This window comes from Lissotriton helveticus, chromosome 5_1 (assembly GCF_964261635.1).
Source record: "Lissotriton helveticus chromosome 5_1, aLisHel1.1, whole genome shotgun sequence".
NCBI lineage: Eukaryota > Metazoa > Chordata > Amphibia > Caudata > Salamandridae > Lissotriton > Lissotriton helveticus.
The window spans coordinates 1,524,952,423-1,524,967,702 of NC_136065.1; the positions used below are offsets into that span (position 1 = coordinate 1,524,952,423).

General features: G+C 42.9%; 1 long non-coding RNA gene across 1 annotated transcript; it reads left to right on the forward strand.

The window, feature by feature from the left end:
* The first annotated feature begins 675 nt into the window (after positions 1-675).
* On the forward strand, positions 676-11,800 carry LOC144755531 (uncharacterized). The gene is made up of 2 exons (XR_013594925.1): positions 676-802; positions 10,301-11,800. It is a non-coding gene; the product is annotated as an uncharacterized LOC144755531 (long non-coding RNA).
* The last annotated feature ends 3,480 nt before the right edge of the window (positions 11,801-15,280 follow it).

Consider the following 15,280-nt stretch of genomic DNA (forward strand, 5'->3'; position numbering starts at 1 on the left):
CGCAAAATGCGTAGAAGGCAACACTACGCCTACTCCGTGGGCGTAGCCGATTCGGACGCCCAGGGTTAAAAACAATAAACATTTTTACAAGTGCATGATAGAAGACAAAAGATCTGTGCGAATTCTGGGAGACCCCTCACCATAGAATGCAGAAGTAATTGTTACATGCATCATAAGCTCTGCAAATCTCTGGTTTGTAGAAGGGAATCTTCTACCTGTTATGAGAAAAACTGGTATGCGTTAGATAGTATAATGCAAGCATTTCTCAGTCATGCCAAAAAGTGTAACATGTTATGGCTAAGCAACTAACCGAACTCCATAACAAAGTGGCTTGTTTTTCGACCTCTTGTACGCAACGCTCAGACAGTAGCTGTATGAGTTCATGTGGGCTCAAAGCAGTCTTACTGCACAACAAGCTGAGAGATAACATGCGTAAAAGACATGAAGCTAAAATGGCTGCATGGCTCAGGCTAACTTTGCAAAGAGTAGAGTAGACTATAATGACCCTAGGGACCATAACACTACTAGTGTCTACTGACACTACTCTAGTACTCGATTTGGACTAGTGATGTATGTTGTTTATGTATGTATTAACTTTTTTCTCAATTTTGCTACTGAAAATGAATAAATAGGGGGAGGTGTACAGGCATCTCAAAATGTGTAATGTTTATTCTAGGCGTACTACCGACCACCAGTGCTGGCGGGGCCAGCGGCGATGGCGATGCGGCCATTCCGGAGGAGGCAGGAGATGCGGCACCTGCAGAAGCTACAGGGGGTGAGCCAGCAGCAGTGGCGGGCGTTGGTAAGTTATATTCATTACTTATTGACATTACACTACCTGGAAGGATGTTCACTTCACTCACTGTACTGTTGAGACCCATTAATTTGTAGTGAACATTATACAACTGTTGAAGAAGACACCCTTTACTTAGCATTAGCAATGCATTAGCAATAGCATTAGCTGCATGAGTTGAGTAACCAATGGCCTCTTCTATCGGACTCCAACTCAGCTGTGAAAGTTTTATGGAGAAGACTAAAAGTCAAGATAAGATGACCTTGATAGATGTGTTGAACAAAAAGGGAAAGACGGGTGGAAGGAGGAAAGACGTGTGAGATGCAATATGACTGGCAGAGAAGGATACATTGGAATCATGCATAGGTGGCTGATAGGAATCAGATACATGGGTTGTTGAAGGATGGGTGGAAGGTGCAAGAAGATGCCTACCTGGGTGGGTGACACAGTATGGGTGGATACTGGATAGCAAGAATCATCTGCGGTTTTTGGGTCAAACTCAAAGCCAAGGCAAGCAAGGAAGGAGTGGACGCATGGGTGGCTGTTGGTGAAACAAACTGAGGTTTGTTAAGAAATATATAAAAAAGAATGATAGACATTTACTTTGAATGGATGGATGCCTGGATGTATTAATCATAGACAGCATAGGGGGAGACTGTCACTGGATGCAGAGTCTTAGTTTGAAGAGAATTTTAAAAGAAATTGTGCCAGAGTAGCAAAGCCAAGGTGAATATAAGTTGTATTTTCAGAATACAGTTGACTCACATTTTTTTGCAAGCACATCATATATATATATATATATATATAGATATATATATATAGATATATATATATATATCTATATATATATATCTATATATATTCACTGAAAAAACCATAGGTTATAGACCATATATAGTTAGGAATTAGCATTTAAAAAACCTTATTTTACTCACACAAAACCATTGAAATTCCATATATAGTTAGTTGCACTAACTATATATCGCGCACCCGCAATCCACTGCTGATCATGTCACATATTACATCATTCATGACATGGTCAGTGACATCACTGATGACATCACTGATGACATCTCAAATGACATCACTGATGACATCACTGATGACAACATCCAGTGACTGTATGTTTCTGTAAAGTTAAAATATGTCTTACATATTGAAGAATGAGTGGATGTATAAGTGTCTGGATGAAGGATTTAGTAGGTGCGTGACTGACTGTATGAGTGAGTGATTAAATGTGTCTCACTGAATGCATGGGTTAGTGACTAAACTGTCTTAATTTGTGCATCATTATGTCTGTTGTGATGTAAACTGCTGCATGTGTTGATCATTAGCTATACAAGAGGCTATATGTGTTATTAATTGGTTGCCCAAGTATTTCTATGGGAGATTGAGTTTGTGTGGGGGTGGCTGGAAGGTGTGTGACTCTATGCATAGATGTGTGAGCAGTTTATTCACTAGGTGTATGAGTTCAAGACTGCATGTGGAAACAGCTACATGGGCAGTTGACTGTGTGCATGAGTGTATTGATGAGTGAATGGATATCTCAATGCTACATGTCATAGTAAGTACATATGTTAAACACAGTACATGTGAGAGTTGGCATATATAAATAACTGTGCATGAGAGCCACTGAATGAGTGAGTGGTTGTATCGATCATTGTGAACTTGTATCAGGGATTGTATAAGAGAGTAAATATGTGTTAGTATATGTTTCAATAAGTAAGGTGTGTTTAACTGTATAGTTGAAGAAATGGAGGTGAGATTGTTTCTTTGCATGACTGACTGGGTGTGTGAGTAACTCCATGGATGAGTGGCAGTGTGTGAGTGTCTGTATACACTGAGTGTATCTAAGGTTATATTAGAGTCTGAAGAGGTTCATCGTGTTAGCACAAGAATGATGTCAAATGAGATGTCATCAGTGATGTCATCAGTGATGTCATTTGAGATGTCATCAGTGATGTCATCAGTGATGTCACTGACCATGTCATGAATGATGTAATATGTGACATGATCAGCAGTGGATTGCGAGTGCGCGATATATAGTTAGTGCAACTAACTATATATGGAATTTCAATGGTTTTGTGTGAGTAAAATAAGGTTTTTTAAATGCTAATTCCTAACTATATATGGTCTATAACCTATGGTTTTTTCAGTGAATTTCAATGGTTTTTTAATAGCAAATATCATAAGCTGTCGAATGTCAAGTACGTGGTAAGTAAAAACATTTTCGTGTTTATGCACACTGATCTGCTTTGAATGCTGCCCCCCACCCCTCATTTCTATTAGGAGTACTCTCTCTTTGCAGATAGTGAAGGGTAGTTAACGCAGGCCTTTGCCCCCGTTGCCCCCGTTGTAATCCGTCATGCCTGCTTCTCTCTCCATTTGATTGATTGTTCTCTTTGGTTCATTCTCTATTTACAAACAAGCACAGAGTCGCAATACTCTGTTTAGTCTTTGCAGATAGCGAAAAATCGTGTAAAAAAACAAAAGGAATCGAGCAAAATCAGTAGGCCACTAATGGGATCTCTTTTTGACCTCCCTAAAATAGAAACATTAGGAACAACCTGTTGATAATACCAATGTGTATGTACATAAGCGGCGTTCATTTGTGTTCACAGTACCCCTTGTTGATTGTTTGAATCGAGCATTGAATTGTTCGAAGTTGATTCTCTTAAGAATCTTCTCTGCCTGCAAACGAGGAAGAATAGGAATATTCTCTCTCCCTTTGCAGATAGTGAAGGGTAGGTAACGCAAACCTTTAACACGTCGTGCCTATTTCGTTCCTCATTGATTGATTGTTTCCCCAAACATTGACTGTTTGGGAATTGGTTCTTTTTGGAGGTATTCCCTGTTTGCAAATATACGTAGGAAAATCTTTGCAAATAGTGAAAGGGTACGTAATGCGGACCTTTCTCCCCCGTTGTAATCTGTCATGCCTATCTACTCCCCACTGATTGAGGCACCTGTTTCACCCGGACCATTTACTAGAGATACGTCATCTGGCCCGACCAGAGAGCACCCCTAGTGAAAAGGACATATGCAATAATAACGAAGTGATCACTGTATCCTGTTAACAGAAACTTTAGCATGAAACAACCTGGAAAGAAAAGAATAGGAAAACGAAAATCAGTAGGCCACTGATGAACATGAACTTTTATTAAACAACGAACAAAGAAACGATAACATAACGTAATGATAAAACCTATTAATGTCCTAGAAACAAGAAAACGTTAAAATATGCCAGTGGTGAGAGACCAGAAAAACAGTAAGAGAAACCAAATCACCCCTCGCTGTCCCACCGCCTGCCACGCCAAAAAAATCGATAGACTAGGGAAAATGCAAGTCAGTAGAACATCCGCCCCCACTCTGGAAACTTCCAAGGTGGGGCAGGGTTGCGGCTACGCCCAGCCGGGAGCAGCCCATATAAGGCGGGTCCTGCTGCCACGCCTCGGCCAGGAGATCCTAACGTAGGGTGTAGCCGGAGGAGAGGCCGAGGCCAGCGGGACCCGGCCAGGGGATTGCCTTTACAATGCTGAACAGTTGCAGGGGGGGGGAATGTCTCCTCGACCCTCCCCTCTCTCTCCCAGTCCGGCCGCGGTGGCCCTTGACAGTTTCAGGTAGTCCCGCCACATGCTCTTCCGGTCCGGCCACCAACGGTCGGGGGGCCGAGGCCGACGGGATCCGGCTGCAGCCGATAAACCAAGAAACCCGTTCATGGGGCCAGAGCCAGGGGCGTCCGGCCGACATCTACCGGAAGCCCGGCCCGAAGACGGACGGGACACTTCTTCTTTCTTGAATAATGGCTGCGACAACACTGGGGGGGGATGTCTTGCACATGCCTCCGACCCCCCCCCCTCGTCCTCATCGCCTGGTCCGGCCATAACAAATCTCATGCGAGACGCCGTGGGGTGCACTGGGAGGGAGAGACGGTGCGAACAGGCCTCTCCCGCCTCCCCAGGTGGAGGCTTCCCAGCTGCACCCTCAGCGCTCCAGGCGCCCGGAAAAGGGTTCTTCCACTGTGGCCATGCTGCAACGTCTCGCCCGGCAGGGTGGAGCCCGTCCGCTCATTTGACCCCGCGATCGCCAGTAGCTACCGAACTCTCAAAATGGCGGTCGACCTGGCAAGAGCGGGCCCAGCATAAAGAAATGGCCCGGTCACTGGTTGACTCCACCACCGTAGTCCTCCACGACCTTGAAGATTCTAGAGGAGCCGCGGGAGTCTCCGACCCCCGATGGGGAATGACTGCCATGATCGCCCGTGGAGTGACAAAACTGTATCCGCGGGACGTCGGCGCTCCCATGCTGGCGCCAGCCTCACTTTGAATTACTAGAATCCTGCAGACCTCAGTTCCGGTGAAAGCACAGTGTGACCCGGTAGGAAAAATTGTTGCACCCCCTCCCCTTTTTGACTGATAGTTCAAACCACCGATCCTTTCCTTTGCCCTTTTAACGGAACTTTGGACTGCCTCCCCCTCTTTTACATTTTCTAGAGAAAACAAAACATTAACCACTACATTAGCATAGCAGTTGACACCAGAACTGTATTCAAATTGAAAACCAACAACATCTTCAACAGAATCCTTTTTGTTTCTGCTGTGACCCTGCTACAGCACAGGCATTGTCCCCAGCAGTAATTCTGCAATGCCGGTAAGAATAGCTGTGGTGCCTACTGGACTCACTCACCCCCGCGGCGCCCCACGCCGTTATTTGCTGGGCGGCAACTTACTAGACATCACTTTCGTGCCATCTAGATTTCAGCGCGTTCTGCTGCCTTGGAACTATTCGCACAACAGACTTCTACTGACGACCCACCCCCAGGCAACATCTTCTGCATTTTCATAATTTGAAAGAACTAGTAACATGTCCTCATCAGGAATTCAAAAGAAATTGCCACGGTCTCTTCGTTGTTTAAATGTTTTTACTGTTGTTGTTTTGTTGTATATATTTATATGTTATTAAAGTTTTATATTCCTACTACTTTGTTGGAGTGCTATATATTTTTAATGTGACACATAATTGTAAAAACTTTGATGTACAAAGAGTCATTCCTGGAATCTTCCGCTTCAGGCTCGGTCCCCTCCCCAATCACAATACAGGATGGTTTTCAGATAGTAGGAACACGTGTGGTGTGACGGATCTCATCGGGTGTGGGCCTTGATCTACTATAACTCCTTTGAAGAGGGGTGATTCTTTACAGCTGGGGCCATAAACTACATCTGCAGGGCTAGGTGATAGCCTGGACAATCGGACACAGAGGAAGAGGAGTGTCAGAGGGTGCGGTAGTGAATAGGGCGAAAGGGAGGTGTCGGGCGGGCACAGAGTGTGATTTTCAGGGAAGAGCAGCGCAGATGGGGGGAGGTTTATTGCCGATGCATAAGACAGAGAGCGGGGGTGACCAGTGCCTGGGGAAGATGCTTGCGAGGGTGGGGAGCCATGCTACGAATCGACAGCGTGCAGAGAGTGGGTCTGGTCAAGGCATCTAAAATGGCTGCCGTGCACGACAAAAGTGTGGCATTTCAAAAAAGGCAAGATGGCGCAGACAATGTTTTTCAACACTTCCTCATTTCCTTCGAATCGAACGTTAAGAGACGTTGGTGCATATTACCAAAGTTAAGCAAAATTTATCGCTAACGATGCTTACCAACGAATTTTTTACCGCTAAGCATCGTCAGAAATTATCGAAGATAAACCTTGCTATTATCAAGGTTTATCGCAAATGCGATAATAAACGGCCGCAATGCATGAATATCGCTAAAAAGTCAGCGATATTCATGCATTACCGAGCTAATGCTCTTAGCCATGTTATCCACCTCCCATTGGATAACATGGCTAAGAACTGCTCAGGGCAGGTGTTACTTTTTGGAGATATTCGCGCTTAGCGCGAATATCTCAAAGTTGGTAATAGGAGATAAATATCTTGCATGTTGTAATGCAAATTATTGTGGTATATGGAACTCATACCATAATCTCTCAGGAAAGCAGAAACTGATCCTTTTGGGACCGCCTAAAAAGGCCTAGGGGGTGAGGGGTACTCTACTTTGCCCCCTTTTCACGTTCCGAACTATTTTATTTTACTCTCTTCTGTAATTACACAAAATAGCAGCGATAAGATGCATCGGAGACACACAGTGAGAGAAAGGAGGCCGGAGATGAAGAAGAGATGTCAAATACACATTGGAGATAATATAGTGGCAGAAGGGAAGTAAATATGAGTAAAGTTACCATGTAACATAAAAATGTTGCACTCTATACTATAAGTCTCATTTTATACTACAATCACTTCGCTACAACCTCATAAATTAAAAATAAAAATGAATAATGTCTCAAACAATTTTTGATTTCTAAATATAAATTTATTCTTCAGAATTTTCTAAATTTGAAAGAACTAGTAACATGTCCTCATCAGCAATTTCCTCATGAAAAGTCTGCAATGATGATTCTTGTAACTCTATGGTCTCCAAACATTCGATAAATTCGCCATCAACAGATTGATCAAAAAAATCATTAAAGTCATCTCCTCCTTGTGACAATATTTCATTATTGGTGCTGTCAATTTCAATCAATGTAGTGGAATCATTCAAGTCATCTCCTCGTGACAATATTTCATTATTGGTGCTCTCAATTTCAATCAATGTAGTGGAATCATTCAAGTCATCTCCTCCTTGTGACAATATTTCATTATTGGTGCTGTCCATTTCAATCAATCTAATGGAATCATGCAAGCCATCTCCTCCTTGTGACAATATTTCATTATTGGTGCTCTCAATTTCAATCAATGTAGTGGAATCATTCAAGTCATCTCCTTGTGACAATATTTCATTATTGGTGCTGTCCATTTCAATCAATCTAATGGAATCATACAAGTCATCTCCTCCTTGTGACAATATTTCATTATTGGTGCTCTCAATTTCAATCAATGTAGTGGACAATTCAAAAGAAATTGCCACGGTCTCTTCATTGTGAGCCATTTTATTTTGAAATTGCTTGCTGTAAATTGCAGAAAAAAAAATTCACTTTCATTTATCGTTTTTAGTAATACATAATATAAAACTAACTTTATCAAGTATTTAGTATAACAGAAGGACTGCAAATAAATAACAGAAAACATTTTTCAAATTATCTTCAAGTGTACAACATAGTTCCCCTTACAAATTAACAACTCACCTTTTTAAAAGTAGGAGAAGTGTTAGTACTGTGTAAATCAAACACCAGAAATTCACCACCAAAAATTCCGCACAAATGTACCTCAGACAGTAGTATCACAAAATGGCTGTGGTTTCCTCTCATTTGACATATATACATAACCAATTAACTTTCATCACACACAAATACAAAACCAAAGTAACATTTAAATTGGTTCTAAATTTCAACACTTTCAAATGTGTTTTCCCCATGCAATTTTCCATAGGACATTTACATACGTCTACAGCCTGAATGGCTGAACGGAATTACACCAAACTTGGCAAAATGGTACATCAAACCTAAGAGGTCAGGAAGGATCTACTATGCCCCCTTATGGTCATTTCCCCCTTTGCTTTGGCCTCCTCTTGTCTCTCAATCCTACCGAGAGACAAGATGGCGGCCGCTACGGACTGTTTGGAATGTTGACAGACGCCGGAGAACCAATCAGCTTCGCAAAGCTCCGTAACGCGAAAAGTACGCGAAGCGGAGCGCTGTTACAGATATATATCTTTTTTTGAACGTTAATTTCTCAAAATCCACTGGAGCACACATATTGAGACCTAGCAAAGGCACATCGGGCTACCAGTCCCAAATATTTTACCAAGTTTCGTGCAAATCCATTCAGCCGTTCGATTATTATTATTATTTTTTTTTTTTGCCCCGCGGGGCCCTTTTAAAACCTCCACATCAAACCTAGGGGGTCAGCGAGGATCTACTATGCCCCCTTATGGTCATTTGCCCCTTCGCTTTGGCCTCCTCTTGTCTCTCGATCCTACCGAGAGACAAGATGGCGGCCGCTACGGACTGTTTGGAATGTTTACAGACGCCGGAGAACCAATCAGCTTCGCTTCACAAAGCTCCGTTGCGCGAAAAGTACGCGTACTGGAGCGCTGCCCGGTCCGCTGTTACAGATATATATCTTTTTTTAAACGTTAATTTCTCAAAATCCACTGTAGCACATATATTGAGACCTACAAAAGGCACATCGGGTTACCAGTCCCTACAATTTTGCCAAGTTTCGTGCAAATCCATTCAGCCGTTCGGGCTAAAAGTGAGGCCAACCGCCCTATGGAAAACTCAATGTTAAAAACACGTTTTGGGACCCCCCTTTTTTCTCGACCCCCCCTGGACGAACCCCCCCCCAATTTTCAGGGGCTGCTCAGAAACAAAATGTGCCATTTTCCTGAAAATTTCAGCCAATTCCGTCCACAAACGCCAAAGTTATTTGACATAGAATTTTCAAAAATCCCATAGAGAAAAAATCCTAACTATATATACCTACTGGCGACCGCCAGTAGGTAATATAGATATATATGTATATATATCTATATATATATATATATATATATATATATATATATATATATATATATTGTGTATAGTTATCAAGCGCCTTCCTCCGACTCCGAGGACCACTCCCTACCTATGTTAGTTTATTTTCGATTTCGTGTCAGCCAGCCTGCAAAGGGTGGCCTATCTGTTGGTTACACAATCAAAGTATTTTAAGTGGTCGGTTGTGGGAGTGCTGCTGGGCGGTGATGTGGGGAGGGGGAGGGGCAGGGTGGGGGATAGTAAACTATGGATTACGCTCAAATACAGGTAAGTAAACATAAAAAGAAATAAAATAAATTTTATTGTGCACACTGCACCACCAAATGCGATGCAGTGCGCGCAACAAAATTTGTTTTATTTATTTTTATGTTTACTTACCTGTAATTGGCCATAATCCATAGTTTACTACCCCCCTCCCCCTCCCCACGTCACTGCCCGGCAGCACTCTCACCAACGACCGCTAGTGACCGTATGTCTTCGTCTAATATATAAGCTATGATCATTGGATCAGATATATAATCTGCCTTTTTGTAGTAGCCAGGGCACCGAGAAATTGAAATTAAGCCATTGCCCTTCATGTAACAGAGAGAGTATGGCCAGTGCCGCCCGTTATAGAAAAATACGAGTTTCCCCACCTGCAGACAGTAGTAAATAAAACTAACACGAGTCTACCTCATGACTCGTATGTTTGTCTTGGGTGCAAGCTTAGCTGACTGAGCTGGCATGCCGGCTACAACAAGGTTAGGTAATTTTGCTAAACTAGAGATAAGAAGAAGACTGGTGTACTGTGTACTGGAGTCCATGGTGCTAGTACAAAGCCTGAAACTACCACAAGTGTTAGAGGCAGAGGAAGTGGGAGGATAGATACTTACCACAAAAGTTATGTACTGTGCTTGCTAGTGCTACTGTGCCACTATGTGTTGAATTCATTTTGTGTTACTGTTTAGCTAAGAGTATTGGTTACAATATTCTTTTCCTTTCTTGATACAGATCCTCCTTCCCAAGAAAAACCAACACGGAAGGAGTTGACAGCCAGGGCTCGGCGCGGGAAACTGGAGGTCATCTACCAAGAGCACCAGTGGCTGGTGGCTTAGGAGGAGGCGGCAACAGCTGCTGCCTCCTCCAATGCCCCGGTCCCCAACCAGACCCAGCCTCCAGTTGTACAGCGCCGTGGCGAGGCAGCCACCCCTGCCACATTTCTTTAATATCCAGCACTGCTGCCCCCACCCTGGATGCAACTGCAGGGCATTTTGCCGCCAGATGCTCCTCCGGATAACACACCTAGAGGAGCAGCTTGAGGAGTGGGTCAAGATCCTCATGGACAAACACCTTAAAGCCCACCAAATTTAAGAACTATCTAGGACCCCATTGGATTGCCCCTTTCTTATTCCTTTTATTGGTGGGTGGGAATTGGGCATGGACATTGTTTGGACTTTTTCATTTTGGACATAAGTTGGGGTTAGGGAGAGAGGTTGGTCAGGTGAGGGATAGTTTATGTTTGTTAGGGTAATAAATTATATTTATACTTAAACAGACAATGTAATGTTGTGTGGGGGGTTACTGTTTTACGAATTTAAGTCACATGGTTTCCTTGCTGCTGCAGAGCCGCTTCCAGTGTTCGATTAAATAATCTGCCGATTTTTTAACTCACAACTAGATACATGCGATACCCCTCACTGAGTTATTTGTCCTACTAGTACTGTCAGTCTCTCCTCCTAGTCCATTATACCTCCCACCAAACTTATCTTACCTGTGATTGATGATGATTAAGTGTGGTACAGCGATTGCTGCATGGTTTCCCAAGAGAATGGAGAAGATGCCATGGTTGTAGTGGTAGTAGTAGACACTGGCAGTAGTATTTGCAAGAAAAAAAGAGACAGTCATTTGCCTGAGAGAGACTGTGGGAGGAGTAGTAGAATGAATTAGAGTACAGTACAGAAGAAGACTGCCAAACAAACAATATTGCAACTGCTAAAGAAAAATAAAATATATTTTTGGCGGGGACAGCCTAGTACAAGAAGTTACAAACTGTAGTTGTGTCGAGTCAGTCACTTAACACAATCGTAATTTGTAACCTTTACTGCTGTGTGGTAGGATGTTGATGATGAATCCAATCAATGCCAGCAATGAACTATGTTGTATTAGGTCCCTTTGGAGAAAAAAAATTGGCTTGCACATAGACTGAGCATGGGTGGGCAAGCAGAAGAAGATCCTCGCCCTGACTTGAAATTGAATTAGTGTTGCTTTCACCACATCTGCCCCAGCAAGCGGGTGATCAATTGTTGGTATACATTTAATGGAGTCACATCACACCTCAATATAAATCACATAGCCCGGGGGAAGAGGGCTAGGGTTTGATGATTGGATGGGAAGGGGGGATTGGGGAAAGGTTTGACAAAGAAAAACAGTACGCATGGACAAAACAAAAGCAAAACACAATCTTGGCAGACGACCATGATCTCATCCAATAAATCTATAAAGGGAGAAAAAGGAAATGCATGCATTATGATGAAGATAACTTCATGGTTAGTGAGTAGTACTTACTAACTACTGCTAGAGAATTAGACAGTACAGGGCACAGTATATTAATTTGAAATTTGCCTTGCCTGTATGCCCTCAGAGAGTTCCAAATTACATGCTGTACAAGGCTTACTTTTAAAGATAGCAAAGAAAATTAAAAAAAATAGTTGTAGGGATCAATTAGCAAACAAACAACACAAAAGACATTCATAATGATTGAAGAGAAAAAAGGAATCAAATTAATTAAAAGACGATTGATGAATGATACTAAATTTATTGTATTATCCTGGTCAAATTGTGGAAATGAATCTCATAATTCCTCTTGGTCCTCCCTTACATGAATGCTCCGCACATCAATCTTGGGTACCACTGTCTGCCTGATGCAGATTGGTAAGGTAAGTGTGAGTTGTTTCTCCCACTATAGCTCAGGGTAAAGGCCGGCCTGTAAGTGTAGATGGAAAAACAAAAGATTTATTGCAAAATCAATTCATAAAAAAAATATCAATTATGGTGGAGTGCAAAAAGAGAAGAGAGAACACTCTCAGACTGAGGCAGCGTGGATACATCGTGTCTACTCTGTTTACAGCATTAAGCTACAACAACAAAAACAGGACAGATCAGGCCCATGGTACCGGGCCGTGACCCGACCTCCATTTACCTTAAATTTTGACAGAGCCAGACAAAAGGCATATACAGCAACCTAGCATTTTCAAAATTAAGTGACTAAATCAATGCGCCGCTGTCAGTCATACCACTACACTCGACTCCACCACTACACGGACATGTAGGTCTGCTGTGGTTCTTGTTGAATTGTTGTGTTCACCTTTAATGCCTTTTCATGTAACGAGGTTATTCCATCAATCATCTCCGATCCAACTGACTGACTGACTGCAAAGATAGTATGATCATCATCATGGTGTGGTATGTGTTGTCCAACTACAACTCAGTCTATAGTGACTCCGATTACGTCCATATTCCATATTAAAAAATTGCAATGGATATTGGCCTGCACCTGCAGGAGTAGGAGTACAATGTGGTTATTAAATAACAAGGAAACATTGACTGTCACTTGAGTCACTTTTACTTTGAAGATTAACTAGTAGAGTTCGACTTCATGCACAATATCAACACAACAAACAGCACCAAGCTCAACAAAGAACACCAAGCTCAGAGTCAGCAAGCATCCAATGCATGCCATCATTCATTATCTGTCTTGCTCTTCTCTTTGGCTGTCAGATCAAATGCCTAGTTCTGACAGGTGTGTATTTTGCTAACGAGGCAGTGGCCTCATTATTACTCCACATTAATTTTGAGTGTTGTTAGTTGCTGTTTCGGTTTTCTTCTTATTCATCTGTGGCACTTTGTTGCAGTTGAAGTTGGTTCAGATGGTCAGCACTTTGATGCGCCGTGGCCTGGGTAGCGGTCATTGGCCAATTGAGTTTGCAGAAATGTCAGCAAGTTTCTTTGAAGAGGCTTGTCTTTCTCTGCCAAGTGACTTCTGTCCTGACAGTGACAACCTTTGTATTCCTGCCGAGGCTGTAGCCTTCCGACAGTGATGAGTTTACTTTTGGATACCTGCCCAAGTTCTGACTGTGAAGAGTTGTGGATGCCTGCAGTGGCGGTAGCCTTCGGACAGTGATGGGGTTCGTCTTGGAAACAAAACGGAGGATAGCTATAGTCACGTTTCACTTCTTATGGTCGGGCTGTTAGAGGCAACATTTCTTGCACTATTCTCCATCCAATGTCTGGCTTGATGGAAATGTATTTATGGTGAGTCAGGAAGATGGAGCAGGACTCTGAGGAGTGGGCAGTGAAATGCTCAGAGGTGCAACTCCAATATGGAAATCAAATAACAAGAGAAGACAGTGGTGATGGGTTTGTTGTGTTTCGAACCAGAAAGACAGAGACACATACAAATAAAGAAAGGAAGAACGTAACAATTTGAAAGCCTACTTGTCAGGGAAGAGGAGCTTGTCCTCAAACTCTGGTGGTTCAGACAGAAGTAGGTCATGTAACCCACTACTTACGTCATCGAAGTCACTCTCCTCTTCCTGCTCTAATTCACGGATTTTGTACTCCGGTGGTATAAAATGCTGATTCATTTTGATCATGGTGAAAATCTCCACGCTTTTGGGCGAGAGACGGGTCCTTTTCAAAGTTAAAATGGCACCAGCAGCACTGAAAACACGCTCAGAAGAGACACTTGCAACAGGGGAAGCCAGATACTTTATTGCCAGCCTGCTGAGCACTGTCCATTGGCTTCTTTTCCCATACCAAAACACCAATGGATTTCAACACATCAACACCTCTGTTGGGTCTTCCAGATAGGCCTGGACTGTCCGCTCAATGCTCAGGGGTGCTCCGAAGTGCTCGGCCTCTTTTGCCTTTGCATCAGCACAGGAGTTACCATACCCTTCAGTTGCCGATTGTACTGAGGATCATCCTGTTCTTGCTGTTGTTGATGTTATTTGTAGTGAGTGTCGGTGACTGCATGGAGGCAAACGCACTGCCCTCAGGCTCTGAAGTAGAACTTGACTCAGGAATCTGCTCTGTAGTACTTGGTTTGGCCTGGGGTAGGGGGCCTCTAATTACCAGTCGTTCATTTTCAAAGTCAATGGCTTTCTCAGCTATCAAACTTTTGTACTTGGCAACATCCACTTCTGAAAAAGGAATTACTGCCTTACTGTTCAGAAATACTTTGTACCGTGGTTCCAAAATTGTGGCAGTAATGTAATGAGGATGTGACACAATGTTATTTTGAATCCTTGTATTGTCACATAAGCGAACGGCTAAGGAGTCCGTCAAATATTATGTGTCTTGTTTGTCATCCACACCTGCGTTCATTTCAGACACCTCTTTCAGCTGTTGCTCTAGCATGTGCAACAATGGGATAGCTTGGCCCACAGTAAAGTCCTCTCTGCTGACTTCACGTGTGCAGACCTCAAAAGGAAGTGTCATCTCTGTCAGGCATTTAACGAGGTCCCATTGACCCAACTCAACGGTCATGCCTCTCACAGTAGGATCCCCTAATCTTTTCATGACATAAGCATTGAGTGTTATGTACCGCTCAAACAGACGATTAAGCATGTAATAAGTTGAGTTCCACCATGTTGGCACCTCCTGGATGAGTGCTTTGACTGGCCTTTTATGCTCACGTTGAATGACCCTCAGCTGATTCTGGGCTTTAAAAGAATGGCTGAAATGTGTGCATATTCTTCTGCAGGTGGCCAGTAAGGTCCTGACTTGGTATTCATTTTTCAGAAAGTCTTGAACAACAATGTTAATACAGTATGCCAAACACGGGACCCTGAAATAGCCACCATCTTTTATGGCCCTAACTACATTACTGCCATTGTCCGTGGCAACAAAACCAGATTTTTAGCCCTCTTGGGCGCAGCCACTCAAAGACCTTGCTGTTAAACTCCTCCAAAATGTTTGCAGCAGTATGCG